Source organism: Pinus tabuliformis, chromosome J, assembly GCF_031772625.1.
Source record: "Pinus tabuliformis cultivar Carrire ecotype Pingquan chromosome J, CPIR1, whole genome shotgun sequence".
NCBI lineage: Eukaryota > Viridiplantae > Streptophyta > Pinopsida > Pinales > Pinaceae > Pinus > Pinus tabuliformis.
The window spans coordinates 546280636-546288424 of NC_142295.1; positions in this window are offsets into that span (position 1 = coordinate 546280636).

The following is a 7789-nucleotide window of genomic DNA, read 5'->3' on the forward strand; positions in this document are numbered from 1 at the left end:
GAGTTGTGTGACATAAGTGTCTGACAAATCATTCATAACCTATAAGTTCACCAATAGCAATATAATAGAGAGAAGACTTGCTTTGGAGCCTTCATAAAGTGATTATGTTGCCTTCTCAATTAGAGGTCTATCAGAAACTCCATTTACTTGGTCGTCATCATCATCCATTACAACATTATTAAATGTCTCCTAGATCAATATATTTGTCCCCTCTTCTTCAATTGTGTTATTAGCATCATCATCTTCTTCCATAGGATCATTAACTTGATCTTCAATATTCGCTCCATGTTCCTGAATAGGAGCTTGTATAACAACCATGTCATCCTGATCCATGGCACATTATTTCTTTGTAATTACAAAAAATAAAGTAATATTAGTGAATATAACAAACTTTTAAAAATATAATATAGGAAAACAAAGACAACGATAAAGAAAACTTAGCTAAGAGTGAGAAACAAAGACAACAAATCAATGATGAAGCTTGTGCAATTTATTAATATGTTTATGAATATGTTGAAAAAATATAGGAAAATTGTTATTTTTCTTGACATTTAGAAAGAGAGACACTTTGTGAGATATATACTCATAACCAACAAAAACAACCTATTCTTATTTTGCATTCAAAATTATTTCATATTCTTTCTTGATTTCACTTAGAGACCGCAAGTATGGTGTCGATGGAAACTTTCCCTATACCAACTAATTGGAGACCATGGTTTAATTTATAAGCGGTTCAAAGCCTATGGATTAGGAGTTAACACATTAGGGATTAATAGGTCATTGGCATAAAAGTGTTAGGGGTAATTAGGAATTGGTAGTCTAAATTGAGTAATTAGCGTAGGTGAGAACGAGAAACAAAACAACAAATCAATTATGAAGCTTGTGCAATTTATCAAGATGTTTATGGAATATATTGACAATTTTTAGGAAAAATGTTACTTTTCTTGAAATGTAGAAAGAAAGACACTTGGTGAGATAGATAGCCACAACTAGCGAAAATAACCTATTTTGATTTTGTCTTCATCATCATGTCATATTCTTCCTTGATTTCACTTGGTGACCACGTGGGCTTTTAAGTCTATGGCAACTTTCCCTCTAATCCCTAGACGTTTAACCACCCCTAACCTCTAAACCATTAACTGACCCTAACCCTTTAATTCAGCCTAACCCCTAATGCCTTATACCATATCCCCCTAATCCTTAACACCTTAACCTCATCCCCCTAATTAATCCCTTAAACCCCTAACCCTAAGTCCTCAACCCTTAACACCTAAACCATTTGACCCTAAACCGTTAAACAAAAACCCCTTGGCCCCATTAACATTTAAATTCCCTAGGCCCTAAACCCCCTAATTTTTTTAAAATTAGACACACATACAAATATTTTATTATTATTATTATTATTATAATATATAAAATTTGAAAAGGAAGATAATTTTTTTTTTTTTTTTTTTTTTTTAATTAAAAATAATATTTTATTATCATTTAAGAAAATATGTACTATAATGTAAGTTTTTTTAAATAAATTTACTAAATTTAAAAAATTAAAAATCCAAGTATTGTGGGTACTTAGGAATTGGTAGTCTATATGGAGAAATTAGCTTAGGTGAGAGTGAGAAATAAAAACAAGAAGCCAATGATGAATCTTATGCAATTTATCGAGATGTTTATAGAATATGCTGAAATTTTTTAGGAAAAATGTCACTTTTCTTAACATGTAGAAAGAGAGACACTTTGTTAGATATATATCAAAACCAACAAAAACAAACTATTCTTATGTCACCTTCATATGTCGCTCAAAAGATAATTCATACATATGACCAAAAAAGAAGAAGTTGAAAGCAAGATCAGTTAAAAATCCACTTAAAAATACTCTTTAAAGCTTATTTGTGTGTGTGTGTGTGCGCACTAGTAACGCACCCCTGGATAACCTCTAAACTATTAATCCCTAACCCCTTAGATCCTATCTCCCTAATCCTTAATACATTATCCCCATTCCTCCTAATTAAGCCCTGAAACTCCTAACCGTTAAGCCCTTAAGCCCTAACACCCAAACCCTTAATCGATAACCCCTTACCCCCTACGCCCCTAAAATATTAACACCTAAGCTGGACTAACCCCTTAATCCCTAACCATAAACCCCTAATTTACAAAAAAACCTGCAATATAAAGACATATGATTAATAAATTTCCAAGGGACGATATTCATGCCTGCCGTCAACATGTCCAAAATATCTACAATGTTTTTTAGATGTTCTTATTAAAAGTCTCCTCCTTTTGTATCCCTTGCATTTGGTACAAGTGAAATAACATTTTACATAATACATTTTTCCTTACTAAAATTTCAATATTGATTATCTTATAAAATGAATCACATCTTAACTAATTGTGTTGCAATTTGTAATGACATTATATATAATAAAAAAATCGTCGATTTTCTGCCATCCAAAGATTATGAAGTGACGTTGTATAAAAATAAAAAAAATTGACCTCCACCACCACCGATATTCTAACATTGATCTGTTTGATCTGGTCAGATGTAAGGAATCCAATGCATGTAACATTCACATCGGATATTCGACATGTGTAAGAATGTGTCATATATCTGGTGATATCATTGGATATCTAACTCATTTATGCACAATGTCAGATATCTGATGTTGGTCGACTCTTTTTAAAAAAATAAAAAAAAAATCCAAATAAAATCTGACAGTACAACTGATTTTATCAGTACTGTCAGAATAAAGCGTCAGATTTTTTTCCCATATGTAGTAGTGTGATAGGTATGTCCATTTGAACTCTAGTGGAATTCACTTCATGCATGATGTTTGTAGTCTTTGTGGCAACGATAAGGGGTCATCATATTTCAACTCAAGGTTGAAGAGTTTAATCATCAACAAAACAACTTCCAATTCTTAGTGTGGGTCATATAAACATTTTAGCTTCTTCAACGCATCATAAGAATTTGTAATTGGAACAATATGACAATTAACCTCTTCACTTATAGAAGAAGCAATTAGGGCATAAGCCTTGTTTTCCTTGTTCTCTTAGATGGCTTGTTCTTTATCCGATGTGGGCTTGATAGGTGAATTGTCACCTTCTCCTTAACATATGTATTTACATAACTCGTAAAGAAGAGGGTGCATCTGATATTTCTAGACAATTCTTGGTAGTTTTCCTTGCCATTCAACATAACACCAACAATGGAGATGATGGAATGCATCTTTATTTGGAGGCTTGAAAGAAAAAATAAAACTTCAATACTCTTTTATTTTATCAAGGATCAACTCTAAAATTGTGACATGCCTCAATGATTACTTAAATGGAAACACCCATGTAAAATCCATTCTTATGCTAAAATCCTTGGAAATAGAGGAAGCACTGAAGTGGCTAACTGATTCTAAGCAAAAAATGATTCTTGAAAATAGTAGGAATACAAAACCAAATCCTGAACACATAATGCTTTGTGATTGAGATGGAAAGGAAAGAAAAAAATGTATATATTGAATATGGTATCATCCCATGGTATTCTTTAACCATGACATCATAATGGGATGGAAAACAAGCTAGAGTAGAAGGAGAAAGTTCAATAGTCAAACTAGATATTCTTGGTGAAGTGCAGGCGGACTCTTGGGCCGAAGCACGGAGCCGTAGAACATGCGAAGGCGTGTGAGGGCATCTGGCTGAATGAGCGAAGTCATTCGGCTGAACGAGCGAAGGCGTGTGAGGGTGTCGGGTTGAACGAGTGAGGGCGTCAGGCTAAACATGCGAGGGCATCCTCCTGAACGAGCGAAGTTGTTCGGCTGAATGGGTGAGGGCATGCGAGGGTGTCGGGCTGAATGGGCGAGGGCGTTCGACTGAACGAGCCAAGGGCATTTGGCTGAATGAACCAAGGGTGAACGAGGGCGTTCGGTGAAACGATGAACTATGTGCTGAACAAAGGAACAATGCGACGGTGAATAAGTTGTGACAGACAGTAGAAACAATGGGCACTCTGAACAATGGTTCAGGTAGACTGAACAATGCAAGTTGAGTTGCACGGTTGTGAGATAAATTGTACCAAGGAAACTTGGGGTTTCCTGCAAAGACTGAAAAATTGTATATTTTGTGAAATATTGTTATTATTGGGTAGAATCATATTTTAGGGAGTTACCCCTCCCATTAAAATATCCGCTGTGCATATGTGTAAATGGTAATAACGATGAAGATGAATACTTCAATGTTTCCACTGTGTATGTGAATGTATACTTAGAAAAGTTGAAAAATAAACTAAGTATAGAAAGTAAGCGTAGTCCAAACTTACAAGTATTGTTAAAAAGAAAGTGGGTGGTGGTGTCGCACCCCCTATCGTGCGGTTGGAACAGTACCTCCAGGGTAGGGGCGTGACAGATGGTATCAAAGGCCTTGATTTTCTACAGGGCTTCGCTGGAGATTTTAAGAGAAGTTGATCCCATTATCACTTCGTGACAAATGGTATCAGAGCCCTTGATTTTTCGCAGGGCTTCGTTGGATATTTGAAGAGAAGTTGATCCCATTATCACTTTGTGACAGATGCTATCAGAGGCTACTGATACATGACGAAGAAAGTTGAATACTTGACATTCTTGACATGTGATTCAGATTTGCAAGTGAAGTGCGAAACTTCGTGACAGGTTTAGCAGGGGTGAAGTTTTGTGCTTAGGCCAAGCTGAATGACAAGACATGACAAGTTTGGAAGAATGCCAAGGGAGGCTCTTGCTCACCTTATACAGGTTGAAGTGGATGAAAGAAGAGAACCCATAGATTCGAGATGAACTTGAAGTCTTGGAAAGAAATGTTCAAGACAAACTTCTTCGACTTGGTTGGGCAATGGAGTAGGATGTAGCTATAGATTGCGATGATGAAGAAGAGGAAGCTCTGATGATCAAGGATGTTGTAGATATGACATCGATGGACGAGGAACTTGAAATCGATCAAGTTGGACCAGGATCATGCAGTTTGCAGACATTGGTAGTGGAGGACACTCACATGGAGGGGCCTCATGATGAAGTAAGTACTACTTATACTTGTTTTTCATTTGAGCTTTTGGTAGATGGGCCATATGTAGGGAAGGGCAGAATCAATTCTCTGATGTGATGGGAGATCTTACCATGGATGTCTACGATCAGACCTTGTATAGAGAAGTAAGGACCATTGACTATTGCAGAGCTTGTTGGGGCTGTTTGTGACCTTATGGCAGAAGGTGAAAATTCCCGTGACAAGGGAGGAACGTGAGGATCGTTGCGGACGAAAGGGTCATGCTTTAGCCATATGGAGAAATTTGCTAAGTGTCCGACATGACTCATGGACAGATTAGAGAAGGGCGCACACTTGAGTTTGATGATACTTGGGTGGACTTCTCATGGCCGAGACCAAGAGGAAGTCTTGGTGGAACCTTTAGTGGGGGAGTTATGATGGAAGAGACTCATATGCCTTGATGATGATATATGGTTTGGGTGACTATAGGAACTAGACCGGATTGTAGACTTGGATGAGGATGACCGATTGTTGTGATGAGTCTACTTAGTTGGACAACATGGGTAACTTGAGTCATGGACATTAGGTTGGATAAATGGAGCATATCAGTCTTGTGCAGGGACATTATGTAGGAGCACTTGTAGAGGTGTCACTTATGGGCATCCAATGAGGAGTGCCAAGGTGGAGATGTTGTGCAGGTGGATTTGCTGGTGTGACATGGAGATATTTTACTTATGAGACGATGGGGATGTTTTGCACTCTTGTACGACAAGACCATGGACTTGGTTGGATTTGTGAGTAGACTATGGAGCATTCCTACTACATGGAGAGCTGAGGCATATTGCAGAGACCTTTGGGCTGACACATGTATGCTTGCTAGGATGTTGGTTGGAGATGACTCGTGGAGCTCATGATGACATGAGGTTGTGACTTTTGGGGACTTCATATTATGGTGGACTTGGAGGATCTGATGCATTGAGGAGCGGAGGTCAAGGACTTTGATGCAGGATGGGGTGCATACTTTTGAGTACATGTATGGGTGCGCTTGAGAGAGTGACTTGATGTGGAGGATCGATATGAGAAACTTTAGAGTGATGGAGTTACAGTGATGATGATGCCTTGGTGGCAACACTTGGGCATGGGTTGAGCCGAGACTTAACCACTTTTGGTACATGGGAGCTGATTAGTTTCTGACCAGGGGAAACAGGGACATTTTGGATGTTGGAGCTAGCGACACTTTGAGATGTCGTATGAGGGTGTTGTTGAGGATGACAATTGTTTAAAGTGGGGGAGTATGTCAAGCCCAAGAGTCAGTGAAGGGTGCACGACGGGCGAGCGACGAGCTGGAGGTGTGACTGGCGAGTTGGGCGCGCTTGCACGGTGTGATGAGATGGCCGAATAGAGGAAACTAGTGAAGGGCGCACGAAGGCAGGGACGAGATGGGAGGTAACCGACAAGTTGGGGCATGCCCACACGGTGCGATGAGCCAACCGAACGATGGAAACAATTGTGCAAAGTCGATTGTGAAAATGGCTAAGCATTAAGTCAGGTGGAAAGTTTATATGTGGGGGTGGACTTGCACGGGGGTGCCCACACCATGGGCCGACGTGACAAAGGGGCGAGTTGGACGAAACGGTGGGTCGGCATGGTGGGCCGATGCCCCAACCGATGGGCCAACTACCATAGAAGTAGAGCGGCGATATGGTGGAGAAAGACATCAAGCGAAGTTTCCAATTGTTCATGCGAGCTAGGAGGGCGAGCTATCTTAGAGGTCTGAAACTTAGCGAAGTGTAGGTGGACTCTTGGGCCGAAGCATGGAGCCGCAGAATAGGTGAAGACATGCAAGGGCGTTCAGTTGAACGAGCGAAGTCATTCAGCTGAATGGGAGAAGGTGTGTGAGGGAGTTGGGCTGAATGGGTGAGGGCATCGGGCTGAACGGGCGAGGGCGTTCGCTTGAATGAGCAAAGTCGTTCGACTGAAAGGGTGAGGGCGTGCGAGGGTGTCTGCCTGAATGAGCAAAGTCATTCCACTGAATGGGCGAGGGCGTCTGTTTGAACGAGCAAAGTCGTTCAGCTGAACAGGCGAGGGCGTGCGAGGGTGTCTTCTTGAATGAGCGAAGTTGTTCGGCTGAACAGGCAAGGGCGGGCGAGGGCGTCGGGCTGAACGGGCGAGGGCGTCTGGCTGGACGAGCCGAGGGTGTTCGGTTGAACGAACCGAGGGTGAATGAGGTTATTTGGTGAAATGGTGAATGACGTGCTGAAGGAACAACGCGACGATGAATGAGTTGCGACAGACGACAAAACCAATGGGCACTTCAAACGGTGGTTCAAGTAAACTGAATGGTGTAGGCCGGGTTGCACGGTTGTGACAAAAATTGTACCAAGGAAACTTGGGGTTTCCTGAAAAGACTGTAAATTGTATAATATTGTTATTATCATCGTCCAGACTCATATTTCAAGGATTTGCCACTCCCATTAAAATATCTCAAGACAAATACATTATAAATTTAAGAAATTGTGGATAAGAGGACACAATTATCACTGCTACTTTAATATATCCTCTGTAATTGAGAGATAAAAATAGTGGAAAATGAAATTTTACTACTAGTTACACTTCTATTTTTATATTTGGAAGTGTCAGGCTACTTTGAGAAGTGAATACAAACATGGACGTCAATTGATCATTATTGTTAGGCGATGTGTTCTCAGTCTATGGTACTTACTACTTCTAAAAGAGGTAAAAGGTTCCATTTGGGGAGTGGATGATGAAGCTTTTGGGCATGGACTAGCTTCAC